This window comes from Carcharodon carcharias, chromosome 8 (assembly GCF_017639515.1).
Source record: "Carcharodon carcharias isolate sCarCar2 chromosome 8, sCarCar2.pri, whole genome shotgun sequence".
Taxonomy (NCBI): domain Eukaryota; kingdom Metazoa; phylum Chordata; class Chondrichthyes; order Lamniformes; family Lamnidae; genus Carcharodon; species Carcharodon carcharias.
This window is the reverse complement of record NC_054474.1, coordinates 137,488,806-137,505,808: the sequence shown is the minus strand read 5'-3', so window position 1 is coordinate 137,505,808 and position 17,003 is coordinate 137,488,806.

The window sequence follows — 17,003 nt, the reverse complement described above, 5'->3', positions numbered from 1 at the left end:
TCTGAAACAGTCATTATCAGAAGCATCAACGTTACAACCTGGAGATAGTTGTCTCACAGAAAGGCTTGGAGCATAAATTCTACGAAAAGCCAAACTGACTGCATTTGCTTCAAAATCCCTGTCTGTAACACAGATGGGAAATATTAGCTTTAGTGTTTGGAATCATGCATTTTCATACTTATCTCTTTGGCAAAAGATTTGTTGTAGAGATTGATCACAAGCCACTGGAGATGATTTGGCGAAAACCATTGATGAGTGTGTCACCAAGATTGCAAGTCTTTTGATAAAGATTCAAGGTTTCATCTGTGAGATTAGGTACAAGCCAGGCAATGATCACATTGGATACACTTAGCAGATTGTTCAACGCAGCGGAAACAGAAGATATATCCTAAGATTTGCAAGTTGACTTTATTGACATTGATCTGGAAGATGTTCTCCAAATTGACCTGATACATTTTGTGCAATGCAAGTGCCAACAGCTACAAGAAGAAACAGTGTAATATTCTACACTACAGAAACTGTGGAAAAACATCATCGAAGGATGACCTGATTTAATTCAGTATGTCCACAAACAACTATTTTCTCTTCAGGATGAGCTAGGCAACTCCCAGAGAGTCATTTTCAAAGGCAGGCAGGTCATCATACTAGAATCTTTGAGACCTGATATTCTTCAACAACTTCATCACTCACACATGGGAATAGATCAGACAAGAAGATTAACAAGAGAGACAATCTATTGGCAGGGTATGAACAATGACATTGAAGTCGTTATCAAGAAGTGTGAGGCATGTCAAGAGCATATACCAAGTCAGCACAAAGCACCATGGATTCCACATGAAGTTGCTACCCACCCCTGGTCCAAAATTGCATCCAAACTCTTTCATGCCCATGGCACTGACTTTATCGTCATTGTCGTCTACTTCACCAAGTACCCCCTTATTTCACAGCTGCTCATTATGTCAAGCACAATTGTTGCACACACTCTAAGTGTTATTTTCAGTATATCTGGTGTGCCTAGAGAGATCATTACGGATAATATTCCACAATTTATTGGTAAGCCATTTCAGGATATGTGTGAGAAGTATAATGTTGATCACACTACTTCCCCTCACTATCCTAGATCTAAAGGCTTAGCTGAATGAATGATTCACATGGTGACATCCCTAATTCTCAAATATAGACATGCCAAGCAAGATCTACACATTGCAATGTTATACCTGAGAGCAGCACCTTTATGTGCAACTATTTCATCACCGGCAGAGCTCATGTTTGGCAGACCAGTACGTGCCAATTTACCCGCTCTTACCTGCTCAACTCTCTGAGAAACTAGAGAAGAACTTTTCAAACTGCAAGAGAAGGTGACCAATATGCATGATAAAAATGGAGGTCAGAATTGCCAAGCTTATGGTTGGGACAACTAGTTTGCATCCAGGAACCCACAGAAGGTATCTGGCAAGCAGCCGAGGTGACAAGAATTTTTTCAGAACCAAGGTCCTATGAAGCCATTACACACAAATGCATAACGGTGAGGCATAACCAAGGACAAACATATCAGTTTCAGCTCCTCAACCACCTTATAGTGCTACTGCATCCAGGACAAGATCCCAAATGCAACCTGGAACAACATCCAAGAATGACAATCCCGTAGGTCACTGTGCACAATTAAAGAAACCTCCAGACAAGGTTACTATCTCAAGATCTGGCCACACCAGCAGATTACCTTTATGCTTTAGAGATGCATAGATTCATCAGCTCTATGCACTTATGTAATGGCAACTAAACATGAACGTGTATTGTAAATAGTTATACTTCTTTGGAAGGGGGGGAAAGTGTCTTTAAAAAGAAAGGGCAATGTTGTAATATGCCTTCAAGGGATATCAACATGACATCACTAGAAGGGAAATATGTCATGTGATCTCGTATTAGTTTCACTTTTACTATGAGCAGAGCACAGATACACAGCTCTGATACCTTCAAGCTTTATATACCTATGTATAACTGTTCTCATGTGCCTAGTCTTAATAAATGAATCTATAACGTGTTTACCAAAATCCCTTATGGAGCGATTGGTATCTTGCATCTTGTACAGTAAATAAACTCAAGGTATTATATCAATATAATAACACAACATTTACTTGTCCAGTTTCAGCTATACCAGTTAATCCTGATGTAACCTTACATTTCTTGACTCTTTTACAGCTTGATCATTCTTCAATTCCTCAATTTGCTCATTCTTGGGGAAATTAAATTTTCCTGGGGAAACTTTGCAATACCAACCTCAGCCATATTTAGTTTTACTTGATACTTGATTCAGTTTTCAGACCATACTGACCTTGTTCCATGGCAGTGCATGTGGCTTTGACTTTCTTCTTTGGCATTCACATTGGATTGCTTAATGAGAATATCCAGAATAACAGTTTGTGTAGCTTTGAACAATGTATTTTTTACATTTTCAAAGCATACCATTCCACATCTGACATCATGTGAAGTTTAGGGACCAACAAACACATTGGTTTCAACCAGGAAGCTTCAGGCAAAGGTATCTGCTTTTAGGGTAAGGCAAATGAATAGATCACAGATACAGGTAAGGTTATTGGAATGCAGGCAATATAGTCTAGTACAGAAATAGCTATCCTTCACATATCTTATCCTTTGGACTACAAAGCATATTCTCAGAAACAAATTGAACTCTTGTCCATCTTCAGTGATCAAATGGCAATGCTATCATTGGATGCCAAGAAGAAATTTGATCTAATCAATTGCTTCATTTTTTGGCATTGGACATTTCTGATAGATATGTAGCTGTTTAATATGCAAATAGAAGTTAGTACTGTTGGATGGATATTGTCTGTATTCAGGTTATACATAATGTGCATTCCAAGGCGACTCCTTTGCTATTGGTTATCATGTTTAAACTGTTAGCTGAAGTCACTGTATTACAGAGTAACTTCCAAGTTACTATAATGGACATTGCAAATATAATATTTTGTTATAATGCATGTGACATTTTTTTGGTTATGTAGCCTGGATTTAATAAGATATCAAAAACAAACTTTATAAATATATTATTTTTAAAATGCTGATTTTTTTAATATAATGGAGAAATTTGATAGTCCACAAGTATAAAATTAGTTTCTCAGGGCCAAAGAGGTTTATACTCAGTAATTATGGATTTAGTATACCTTTAAAAACCCAATTAAACATCATTCAACATGGTTTTGAAAAGTGAAACTAACGGCATGAAAGGACAAGTTCTCATCACTTCAGTGATTTTTATTTGATTGTATTCTGTGAGAACTTGAACAGCACACCATCCAGAGAAGTGATTATTCAAGACAGCAACGTCTGGATTTTTGGTTTAAGCATGCACGTACAGATGTCAGAGGGTGCTGCCAATTTCAGATAGTTTACCCATCACAATCACTGTGAAATCCAGGGCAATAAATGAATTAGGCTCTAGAATAAAATGAGCAAACCCTAATCTTTACAGAATAGTCATTGTGTTGTGGACCTTGATGAGTAGTTTGCCATTTCAATGGGTATGTAAAGGCCTTAAATATAGAGGAGCTACCTCATTTAACACGAGGGATGCTGAAACTTATAAGGGCTTCGCCTTGATGGATTTATAATCCCTTATTACAGCGTTATTAACAGTTGTATAAAAACATCTTTTGCAACTGAAGTTATTTTTTCATTCAGAAGTCTTCATAAATAATGGCCAGAATTTTATGTCCCATAGATAGGCATGCGCCCAACCCAATTGGGCATAAAATCGTGCGAGATGGCGTTGGGCAAGCGTCCCATGAATGACGTAATTGACTCTTGATTTTTCATGGCCCATCCAACCTTATGGTTGGCGGACGGACAAATTGGTCAGGCGGCCTTTACATTTTTCATCAAACCTCATCCAAAGGCGGGATGAAATCTTAGTCATGAAATAGAATAAAAATAAATATCTGTGGACAACATTTTTATGAGGCGTATTTTCAGTTGCTTGATTGTGATGCATGGACATTTTTTTTGCAGCTTTTTAAACCTTCATTTAACCATTTGAGGTAGCTGTCTGCCTTCAGGAAGCTCTCTTGCAGCACTCACTCTTACCCGCTGTAACATCATCACCCATCCTTTTCCTGCCCCCCCCCCCCCAAGAGCGCTGAGCTTTTCAGTGCGCATTTCACACTGGCGGCTCCCAGGCTCGCTGATTGCACATGCCCGCCAAAGGTAAAATTCAAGCCTATGTTCTAATCTCTTTGATATGCTGTGGCAAGTGTTCCTGCTCTTGCCCTGAACATATTGGATCACCTGGGTGCAGCACACAGGAAAATTGAGTGAGGAGGACCACCACTGATTTTGCCTCCATGGAAAGAAAATTAGGCCGATTTCCTCATGAACATAAGATTACCCCTCCCCATTTCTCCACCCTTCTGCTAAACATTCTTCCCAGGTGACCCAATATGCTGAGGCACAATTTCAGGACAATATATCCAATATATCTTTATGAGCTCCTAGTTATCAGCAGCTGACTAACATTGATCTTTTTTTAGCAGGATTTTGGCATTTGTTGTCCAATCTCCAGGTACATCATGTGGAATTTTGGAGTTGACAGTTTGTTGACAGTCTGTGAGATACATTTGTAGTAGTGACCTGCCCAGGTTAATTGGCATCACACTCTCCTGGGTTCATTTTTGGGGATAATTGAATTTTGGCCCCTTGATGTTGCTGATTTTTCTTGTAATCTAAAGCATAAAGGAATTATTAACGATACAATATATGTTTACTTGTTTAGAGAGGGAGATATTTCTCCAACCCTTCGCAGTCTTGAGCTTTCCTCATCAGTCGCTTGTAGAATCCTCCCATTTTCAATTTTAATGAGCAATATGACTTAGAAAAAGAATGCATGAGGTTGTTTCCTAAATTACCTTCCTTCATATGTGTTTAAAGGAAACACAAGCCTTCTTCCTAAAAGATCCCCCATCTGTAAACAGCCGTTATCCCTCGAGGCTCTAGCACTTCCTCCATCACCACCGAAAATTTGCTGGTTCTGCCGTTGGTCATGGCGTGTAACCCTGCACATGGGATTCTTACCCAGGACTGGAGTGACTCAGAAAAGATAAAAACAAAAAACTGCGGATGCCAGACCTGCTGAGTTTTTCCAGGTGACTCAGAAAAGGACAGGAATAACCATCCACTAAGATCTGAAATATCCCCGTTACCCTAAAGGTGTACATTACGCTGAGATTCCAGGTAGTGTGTTAGAAACACCTTTTTAATCTATGATTTTTAAAAAAATTTTGTTGTATTAATAGCGTGAAAAAGCTAAAGCATAACTGAAGGATCATTTGGAAACCATCAATTAACTAAACAGCCATTAAACAAGTGGGACAATCAAGCTATGGATTGCACAATATCTGTGAGAAATTCACCTATCATTGCTTTTTGATGAGTTGTAGCCTCCTCCGTGATGAGGTTGAGGTATCTCTGTTGCTGGAAGTAAACATACAGCCAGGGGTAAGCATGGATCTGAATGGATCTCCTTCTATGGGCTCAGAACACCTTAGTTCATCCCTGTCTTCCTCAAGCAGGTCCAACAAAGTAAGACTAGTGAACGCACCATCTGAGGTATGGACTGAAACAGAATACTCCTAATATTGTCTCCTGCTCTGTTCCTCTGCACACTGTTTGCTGTAATAATAGTGTTTTTTATGATGGGTAACATTAATATAATGTGGAGTCGAAGGAAAGAATGTGAACATTTGCATATTTATTTTCAGTTGACACTTAAAAGCTCCTAAAAGCAATAAGAACAATAACCTGCAGTTTTATAGGTGCCTTCAGGATGTCTACAGGAAAGAAGGTAAAAGTAGCATGTGAGTAGGACTAGCAGAAGTAAAATCAAATCTCAGAAGCAAAAAAGCTTTTTGAAATCAGATAGGGAAATGCTACGACAGAGGGAAGGACAGGGAGTAATAGAAGGCAAAAGCATACTGGGAGCCATAGGAGTTTGAAGAGTATTGACATGAACGGTGTTGAGGGGGGTGAATTGTGGGGAAGGGGGATGGTGCTATTAGGAATGCAGACCATTGTGCGGGAGAGAACATAGGCTATTACATGAAGAATGAGTTGAAGTTTGTGGAGAAAAAAGGTCAATTTTAGAGAATTGATCCCTCAACATCTTAATAAACATTAACGTTTGATTTTAGGACTCAGCAGAACTTTTGGATGTGGGCAAAATGTTCTAATGTTGCATTAATGCTGAGGCACCAAATTGCTACCCATTAACTAATATTGACTGCAGACTTTAGCTTTAGTCATGGAGCAATTTTAATCACAACTGCATTGATGTACAGATGATGTCGATGTTTTCACATTTGGTCACTTTTCCCCTCATCAAGCTTTTGGCCATCTGCCCTCATATCGCCTCATGTGGCTCAGTGTCAACCTTTGCTTTATAATGCTCCTGTGAATTTGGGATGTTTTATTATGTTAATTGTGCTATTTGTTGCAATATAAAATCACACAGTAAAGTTTCACTGTAATCTTTTTCCCGTCTGTGCAAATTTGGAAAGAAAAAATATAAGCTGGCTTGTTCATTTTTCTGTGTTGTGCCACAGCAATGAACGTGGAAATAAAAGCAGCAAGAGAAAATAAGAACATAAGAAATAGGTGCAGGAGTAGACCATACAGCCTGTCGAGCCTGCTTCGCTATTCAATAAAATCTTAGCTGAACTTCTACATCAACTCCAGTTTCCTGCCCTATCCCGATAGCCCATACCCCATGGTTCTTTTAGTTTGAATTGAAAGTGAAGGCTTCTCTATGACAGACAGCCCAACATGGGTGGCAAGGAAAGATTTTGAGATCGCGGCCCAGTTTTTATGCTCAGCAGTGAAGCAATGGTACTCATGCTGACCTTGAAAAAGCTGCCCAAAGACCCAGCCATCTCTGTGGCATGGATTTCCCCCTTTGCCAACAGCAGTGTTAAATCTGGCACAAGGTCAATGGGATATCTGGGCCTACAGCAGCAGCGATGGCAGCAAGCAGGATAAGCACTCAATCACATTGAAGTATTCTCATGGAATACAAATTAGAAAGTTAAAAGCATTGATTATCCTTCACTTTTAATTTAAATTTTCTCGTAATGAAGTGACTGATTATGATTGGATTAAGATGGAAGCTAAGATAAAGTTAAATATGTGGAATCTTTTTAGCACTACTGAGAAGTTTGAACTCCCACAAACATAAAATAAGCTTCTCAGGGCTGGTGAGAATGTTTAGCAGTAGTTATAAAGTTAGAACACTGTTTAAAACCCAGTTACACCTCCTTCAATGAGGTGCAACATTTTCAAGAGTTTTTATCGCAAAGCTAACAACGTAAAAGTGACAGCTCTTGCCAATCAATAAGATTTCTAATTGACTGCAGTCTGGGGATTGTTGGGGGTTGGTGAAAATTGGGGCTACCACAAAGCATACCCTCTGGAGAAGTGCAGAATCACTGACATCTTCTGCCATTCCTACATTGTTCTGCACATGTGTCGACTCCTTGGCCTGAATTTCACACTTGGCATGCATGCCAGGTTGGTGGGATTGGAAGCGGATGTGAATCGGTTCCTAGCTATGGCTGCGTTGTAAATGTGATTTCACTGGCTGGATGGCCAATTAAGGCCCATCCAGCCTGAAATGCGTCTGCCTAATGGTTGGGAAGGGTCGGGCGGTGGTGGTAGCCTGTTGGGTACCGAGTCTATAGTGAACCGACAGGCGCTTTAAAACCGGCAGAGGCAACTCCCTGAAGGCTGCCAGGGGGGAAACGTTAGAGTCTGTCCATGAGACCATTTCACTCAAACAATGGCCTCACCAGAGGCCGGGAATGTCAGGCGGAGGTGCCAGTCTGGTGGGCACTCGGTCCCCCATTTCGCGGACGAGTTCCTCACAGTCCTTGTGGAGGAGGTTGGTGTCAGGCGGAACACTCTAGTACCCAGGGATCACAGGAGGAGGCAACTGCACCTGACCAAAAACGCCTGGGAGGGGGTGGCAGCCGAAGTCAGTGACCACAACATTGTGTGGTGCACATGGGTGCTGTTCCGCAAAATTGTCTGCGCTCAGTGAGTACTATGTTGGCATGGATCAGTGTGGAGAAGTGCTCGGCTGTCCAGTCATGGAGCTCAGGGGAGTTAGAGTCTGAGTGCCAACTGTCACTGACAGTGGACCAGCCAAGGGTGTGAGCCTTTGCTGCCTGGCTGGAGTGCCTTGCGGCTCGAGGGCCACGACTCGGAAGTGCCCTGCAAGGTGCCAGGTTGAAATGACACTGCAGGTACAGAGTGGACAAATCAGTGCTCCTCTGTCATTTCAGGAGAAGACAAACCATAACACCAATTTGAGAAGTCAAGGTCAGGCAGAGGCCCGCCCAACCTGCTGATGCTCACCAGATTCCAGTGGGACACCCTAAAGCTAGAGAGCTGGCGTGCTCCATGTGCAACCAGGCGTGGAGAGGCAGGGGTGCCAGATGAATGTAAGAGTGCAGTGCGCAGAGTTGAGAATTTCAGATTGTGCAACCAATCCAGTGTAGTCTCTTCACTGATGTGAGCTGCAAACCTAGAGTCCCCATTGATCATTGAAAGATGATGGCACCGTGATGCAGATCTCCATTGTCTCACCAGGATACCTGGCATGCACAGTGACAGTGTGATGACTTAGACTAATGACATGTCCTCAGATTCTCCCTTAGATTCACCAGCACACACTCACTCTCTAGACCCTGAAGGGCCACGCCTGATGCCAGAAGATGGCTGGGTTCAATTGGGTCTGCTTCATACCCACTCTCTGAACCAGGCACCAGTGCAGATACCAGTACCTAGTTGGGCAATAGATCAGAAGCCAGAGTGTCAGAGCACAATGGTGAAGGCACTTCAAACTCACTTGAGATGCAGGAGGAAGCAGAGAGGGCCCAGGGCGCCAGCCGTCGGAGGACTGGCCGGGTCCAGGGCAATGCTCAGTCAAAGGCAGGTGATGAGCCCCTGGAGTCGTCCATTAGGCGGCAGAATGGATGTGCAGCTGGACGCATGGGAGGATCTGGCAGAAATCCATGAGGGTATGCGTGCCATTGTCTCTGATATGGAGGAGTCCATGCGGAGCATAAGCACTGCTTTGACACTCATGGCTGAGTGCACTGCCTCCTCCATTGAGAGAGTGGTGACTCTCATGGAGAAGCAGATCCAGGGACAGAATCAGGGATTCCTGGGGTTGTGCTCTGACCTGCAAACCCTCACACAGACATTGACCTCAGGTTGTCATGTCAGTGTTGTAGATGGATGAGACACCCAGTATCCCAGCTAGGTGCCCCATCAATGGCGAGGAGGGGGGCCCTGACCAACCTCACGCTGGCACACAAGCTGCTTGTCATCTCTGCGGGCTCCTCTTACGATGCTTTGGGTGATAGCAGCAGCCCCTCTGTCCCTCCACCCATGACTGTGGCATCTAATAAGGCTGCGATAACTTGGGAGATGCCATCCGTGGCACTGGCCGCTCCCTACCAGGCAGGGCCAGCACAGGCTCCACTGGCCAGAGGGCAACCACCAAGGTCATCAAGACACCAGAGTCAGCTGCCTGACTTCAATACTACTGCCAGCGACTTTTTTTTGGTGGGGGGTGGTGGTGGGCACCAAGACGTAGCACTCAGAAACCTGAGTTAAAGGCACCATGAACAAAAGAGGAAAAAAGCAAAATACTGTGGATGCTGGAAATCTGAAACAAAAACAGAAAATGCTGGAAAAACTCAGCACATCTGACAGCATCTGCAGAGAGAAAAACAGAGTTAACGTTTCTATCTGTATGACTCTTCTTCGGAGTGGATCTGCAAGCCCTCACAAGAGGCTCGATTCACGGGTGATTTTCTGTTTATTTATGTTGGTTTATATATCTGCTGGTGTGGACATCAACACTAACGATGGTAATGTCATTATGCATTCAGTGTGAAAATAACATTAAATTTGCTTTGGTTCTGATGGCCTGAATATGCTTCACATTTTTTCTTTCTGGTGCCAGTATGTAATGCTGAACATGAGTGGCTGGATACTTTATTGCACAGGCATTGAGTGGACTTTGGGTGCAAATGAAAGGGTCATGTCAGACATCCGGGCCGGAGGCGGCAGCATGAGGTGGAAGCAGATCTTTGGCAGCCTAGCTGAAGGAGCATTGGATCAAGGCGTCCTGGTGCCCCTGCCTTCCTGGAGGTTACTGAGTTCTGTCTCTGTGCCCTCAGCATTCTCCTCACTGTGCTCCTCTTCTGAGTCACTACTGGATTCATCCTCTGTGGCCTGTGGAGCTGTGTCAACATCCTCTTCCTCCAGTGGGTCCCCCCTTGCCAGTGCCAGATTGTGGAGGTGCAGCATGCAACCACTAACAGTGACAACTGCTCTGGGCTAGGTATTATAGTGCACCCCCTGAATGGTCCTGGCATCGGAAGCACATCTTGAGAAGACCTATAGTCCTCTCTACTACTGCACTTGTGGAGGCATGACTCCTATTGTAACGCTGCTCTGCCCCTGTTCTTGGGTGGCAGAGAAGCGTCATAATCCACCTTTTCAATGTCACCCAGCAGCCATCCATCCAGTTGGGCTGGAGCACTGAAGAGCCTCGGCACCTGGGAGTGTCTCAGGATATAAGCGCCATGGGAGCTGCCAGGGTACCTTGCACAGACTATCTGTACGTTCATGGAGTGGAATCCTTTGCTGTTGAGGAAGGCACCCAGCTGACCGATTGGTACCTTGATGGTCACAAGTGTACAGTTGATGACATGCTGGATGCGGGGGAACCCAGCAATCATTGCATAGCCTCTGGCTCGCTCAGCCTGCTGGCCTCTTTTGTATAGTAAAAAATAAATGAACCTGCCTGAACAGAGCTTTATCACCAGTTTTTTTGCAACGGTGGAGAGCTGTTGGGACACTCCACATAAATCCCACACTGACACCTGGAGAGAGCTGGAGGCATGGAAGTTGAGGGCCGCTGTGACCATCAGAGCCACTGGAATTGGAAGGTCCACCGATACAGTCGGAGCTGATCTCAGACCCAATCATCTGACAGATGGAGGTCACGATCTCCCTTGAGAGGCGAAGCCTCCTTTGGCATTGCACCTCGCACATAGTGAGGTAATTGCCTCGCTGCCTGTAAACCCTGGCAGCAGGATAGTGGACTACCTGCTGTGCCTGGGCCTCTCCTCCCACAGGTCACTCCTCTGGAAGCTGCATAAAGACACCTGGCCTCCTCTCCCTCTGTCCCTTTCTTCCTCCTCAGAGGAGGTGCCACCGGTGGAGACCACAATCCCTATTACTCGGGTAATAGAAGGCTGCCTGGTGCCTAGAAGTGTCCATGCAGTCTGAATCCTCCAGGGGCCTTGGAGACACCACTGAGTCTTGAAATGATGCCTACAAAAGCTAAGACTGAAGCTCAGAACAGAGATTAGGCTGTCAAGTTCCAATAAACAACTAGCAGCAAACTAAATTCTATCTCCTCACTATTCAGAATAGCAATGCTGCAGACTGTTTTTATCCCCCACTTGGATGAGGTTTCATTAAAAGTGGGCTGCCTGCCTGCCCGTTTTGCCTGTGCAACGAGCACAAAATCACGAGGGCAACGTAAAATCGGGATCAATTGCCTCTTTAATGGCCTTATGCGGTCCACCGACCTGAAGATTGCTGGTGTGTGGGATGATGTCAGGATTCTCACCCGATGTCACCTCATGCTATTTCATGTCCATTTGGGTCAGGCGCATGCCCACCCGCATGACGTAAAATTCTGGTCCTTAAGTTCCAGTGAAGTCATGATGGTGAAAGCTGACAGTTTTGCTGCCACTGATAAATCTGGACCATTAATCCAAGATATAATTAATTGTTATTTAGAAATATATGGGTTGATAAATGACAGCCAGAAAGGACTGATGAAAGGAAAATTGTGACTGGCTAACTTAATTGAGTTTTTTGATGAAATAATTGAGAAGGTTGATGAGGATAGTGTCGTAGAAGTTATGCATATGGAATTTCAATAGGTTTTTATTAAGTATGACACAAATTACCTGTTAGCTATGTTGAAGTCCATGCAATTAAAGGGGCAATGGCATCATGGATACTAAATCGGCTAAGAGACAAAGAGCAGAAAGTAGTGGTGAGCAGTTGTTTTTCGGACCGGAGGAAAGTATATTCTTTCCAGGAGTTAGTATTAGGCCCACTGCTCTTATTGATAAATATTAATGAACTTAATTTTGATATACAGAGCATAATTTCTTTGCAGTGCTGGAGAAAAAGGTTGTCCCAGAGGGTTCAAGGACAGAATCAATTTGGTTGGAGCTAAGGAACAAAAAGGGTGCAATTACATTGATCAATTTAGTCAACAGACTGCCAACAAGTGAGAAGGACGTAGAAGAACAATCTGCAGGGAAATTGCAGAGAGATGCAAGCATTATAAAGCAGTAACCTGAATGTAAACTGGGACAGTGAGAGTGTAAATGATGGAGAGGGGCAAAGGTTCCTAGATTGTGTTCAGGAAGTTTCTACAGCAGCATGAGTCCAATCCAACAAGAAAAGATGCACTGTTGGACCTGGTTCTTGGAAATGAGTGGGCCAAGTAGATCAAGTAGGGGAACATTTAGGAGACAGTGATCATTGTATTGTACATGTTAAGATGATGATAGGAAAAAATGATAGGCAATCCAGAGTAAAAATAATTAACTGGACAAGAGCCGACTTTGATGGGGCAAGAACGGAGCTGGGTTAGATAAACTGGAAGGAAAGATTGATGAGAAAAACTGTAGCTTAACAATGGGCTACCTTCAAAAAAGAATTGGTTCAGGCACAGTATAGTCAAGGTATATTCCATATAAAAGGGAAAGGTAGGGCAAACAAATCCAGAACTCCCTGGATGAAAAAGGATTGAAATTAAAATAAAGAAGAAAAAGCTTATGATAGGTGTCAGGTAGAAAATACAATTGAGAACCAAGAGGGTTCAGAGGGGAGGTGAAAAAGCATATTAGAGAAGTGAAGAAGCATTATAAGAAAAGACTTGGCAGACCAACATAAAGGAGAATCCCAAAGTTTTCTATCGGTATATAAATAGTAAAATGGTTGTAAAAGGAGGAATAGGACCGATTAGGGACCTAGAAGGGAATTTACACATGAAAGAAAGGGCCATGGCTGAGGTATTAAATGAATACTTTGCATCAGTCTTTACCAAGGGGGTAGATGCAACCAAGGCAATGGTGACAGATGAGGAAACTCTGTCACTAGAAGGGTTCAAAATTGATAAGGAGCAAGTGTTGAATAGACTGTCGGTAATTAAAGTTGACAAAGCACCGGGACTGGACGAGATGCATCCAAGAATATTGAAGGAAGTGAGAGTAGAAATTGCAGGGACACTGGTCATGATTTTTCAGTCTTCCCTAGACTCAGGGGAGGTGCCAGAGGAATCGAGAATTGCAAACATTGCATCCTTGTTCAAAAAAAGTTATAAGGATAAGTCCAGTAATTACAGAGCAGTCAGTTTAACTTCAGTGGCTGGCAAGAATCTAGAAACATTTATCGGGATAGAATTTGTAGTCGCATGGAAAAATATGGGGTAATAAAGAAGAGCCAGCGTGGATTTCTAAAGGGGAAATCGTATTTAACTAACTTGCTGGGGTTTTTTGAAGAAACAACAGAAAAGGTCGATGAGTGTAATGCAGTTGACGTGGTGTACATGGACTTTCAAAAGGCATTTGATACAGTGCCATACAACAGACTTGTGAGAAAAGTTATTGCTCCTGGAATAAAAGGGACAGTCGCAACATGGATACAAAATTGGCTGAAAAATAGGGAGCAGAGACTAATGGTCGATGGATATTTTTCGGGCTGGAGGAAGGTTTGTAGTGGAGTTCCCCAGGAGTCGGTATTGGGACCCTTGATTTTCCTTATATATATTAATGATCTAGATCTTGATGTGCAGGGGACAATTTCAAAATTTGCAGATGATACGAAGGCAGGACAGTGCAGAACTTCAAAAGGACATAGGCAAGTTGGTGGAGTGGACAGATAGGCGACCGATGAAGCTCAATGTGGAGAAGTGTGAGATGATGCATTTTGGTAGGAAGAACATAGAAACTAGGAGCAGGAGTAGGCCATTAGGCCCTTCAAGCCTGCTCCACCATTCATTATGATCATGGCTGATCATCCAACTCGATAGCCTGCTCCTGCCTTCTCCCCATACCCTTTGATCTCTTTTGCCCCAAGAGCTATATCTAACTCCTTCTTGAAAACATACAATGTTTTGGTCTCAACTACTTTCTGTGGTAATGAATTCCACATCTGTAATTATGGGTGACTTTAATATGTATATAGATTGGGCAAATCAAATTAGTAACAATACTGTAGAGGAGGAATTCCTGGAGTGTAGACGGAATGTTTTTCTGGACCAATACATTGAGGAACCAACGAGAGAACAGGCCATCCTCAACTGGGTATTGTGTAATGAGAAAGGGATAATTGGCAATCTAGTTGTGCAAGGCCTCTTGGGGATGAGTGACCATAATATGTTAGAATTCTTCGTCAAGACAGAGAGTGACATAGTTGATTCTGAGACTTGGGTCCTGAATCTTAATAAAGGAAACTATGATGGTATGAGGCGCAAGTTGGCTATGATGGATTGGGAAACATTACTTAAAGGGATGATGGTGGATAGGCAATGGCAAACATTCAAAGAGCGCATGGGTGAACTACAACAATTGTTTATTTCTGTCTGGCGCAAAAGTAAAACAGGAAAGGTGGCCAAACCATGGCTTACAAAGGAAATTAGAGATAGTATTAGATGCAAGGAAGAGGCATACAAATTGGCCAGAAAAAATAACAGACCCGAGGATTGGGAGCAGTTTAGAATTCAGCAAAGGGGGGCCAAGGGATTGATTAAGAAAGGGAAAATAGAGTATGAGAGTAAGCTTGCAGGGAACGTAAAAACTGACTGTAAAACTTTCTATAGGTATGTGAAGAGAAAAAAATTGGTGAAGACAAATTTAGGTCCCTTACAGTCAGAAAAAGGGGAATTTATAATGGGGAATAAAGAAATGGATGACCCTCCCACCCAGCTTTGTATCATCTGCAAATTTGGAGATATTACATTTAATTCCCTCATCTAAATCATTAATATATATTGTGAATAACTGGGGTCCCAGCACCGATCCATGCTGTAAGGGTGATAAATACATACATTTGTTCTGTCTTCACAAAGGAGGACACAAATAACATACCAGAAATGGTTGGGGAATACAGGGTTTAGTGAGAGGGAGGAACTGAAAGAAATCAGTATTAGTAGGGAAATGATGTTGGGGAAGTTGATGGGACTGAAGGTCAATAAATCCCCAAGGCCTGAAAATCTACATCCCAGAGTGCTTAAGGAAGTGGCCCTAGAAATAGTGGATGCCTTTGCGGTCATCTTCCAAGATTCTATAGACTCTGGAACAGTTCCTAGATTGGAGGGTAGCTAATGTAACCCCGCTATTTAAAAAGAGAGGCAGAGAGAAAACAGGGAATTATAGACCAGTCAGCCTGACGTCAGTAGTGGGGAAAATTATAGAGTCCATTATAAAAGATTTAATAGCTGAGCACGTGGAAAACAGTGGCAGAATCAGACAGAGTCAGCATGGATTTATGAAAGGGAAATCATGCTTGACAAATTTACTGGAATTTTTCGAGGATGTAACTAGCAGAGTTGATGAGGGGGAGCTAATGGATGTGGTTTATTTGGGCTTTCAGAAGGCTTTCGACAAAGTCCCACATAAGAGATTGGCGTGTAAAATTAAAGCACATGGGATTGGGGGTAGTGTATTGAGATGGATAGAAAACTGGTTGGCAGACAGGAAACAAAGAGTAAGAATAAACGAGTCTTTTTCTGAATGGCAAGCAGTGACTAGTGGGGTACGACACGGATCGGTGCTGGGACCCCAGTTATTCACAATATATATTAATAATTTAGATGAGGGAATTAAATGTAATATCTCCAAATTTGCAGATGATACAAGGCTGGGTGGGAGGGTGAGCTGTGAGGAGGATGCAGAGATGTTTCAGTGTGATTTGGGGAAGCTGAGTGAGTGGGCAAATGCATGGCAGATGCAGTATAATGTGGATAAATGTGAGGTTATCCACTTTGGTAGCAAAATCAGGAAGGCAGATTATTATCTGAATGGCTATAAATTGAGAGAGGGGAATGTGCAACGAGACCTGGGTGTCCTTGTACACCAGTCGCTGAAGGTAAGCATGCAGGTGCAGCAGGCAGTAAAGAAGGCAAATGGTATATTGGTCTTCATAGCCAGAGGATTCGAGTACAGGAACAGGGCTGTCTTGTTGCAATTGTACAGGGCCTTGGTGAGACCACACCTAGAATATTGTGTGCAGTTTTGGTTTCCTTATCTGAGGAAGGATGTACTTGCTTTAGATGGAGTGCAGCGAAGGTTTCCCCGATTGATTCCTGGGATGGCGGGACTGACATATGAGGAGAGATTGAGTCAATTAGGATTATATTCACTGGAGTTCGGAAGAATGAGGGGGGATCTCATAGAAACCTATAAAATTCTAACAAGACCAGACAGGGTAGATGCAGGAAGGATGTGCCCGATGGTTGGGGAGTCCAGAACCAGGGGTCATAGTCTAAGGATATGGGATAGACCATTTAGGATTGAGATGAGGAGAAATTTCTTCACCCAGAGAAGAAAGACCCATGGAAAGACAATATAAAATTCGGGGTGAAATCTTGAAGAGGCTTCAGGAGCAGAAAGACCTGGGTGTATATATGCATAGACCATTGAACGTGGCAGGACAGGTGGAGAGAGCAGTTAATAAAGCATATAGTATTCTGGGCTTTATTAATAGGGACATAGAGGATAACAGCAAGGAGGATGTGCTGAATTTATATAAGACACTGGTCAGACCTCAGCTGGAGTATTGTGTACAATTCTGGGCACCACATTATAGGAAGGATGTGAACACATTGGAAAAAT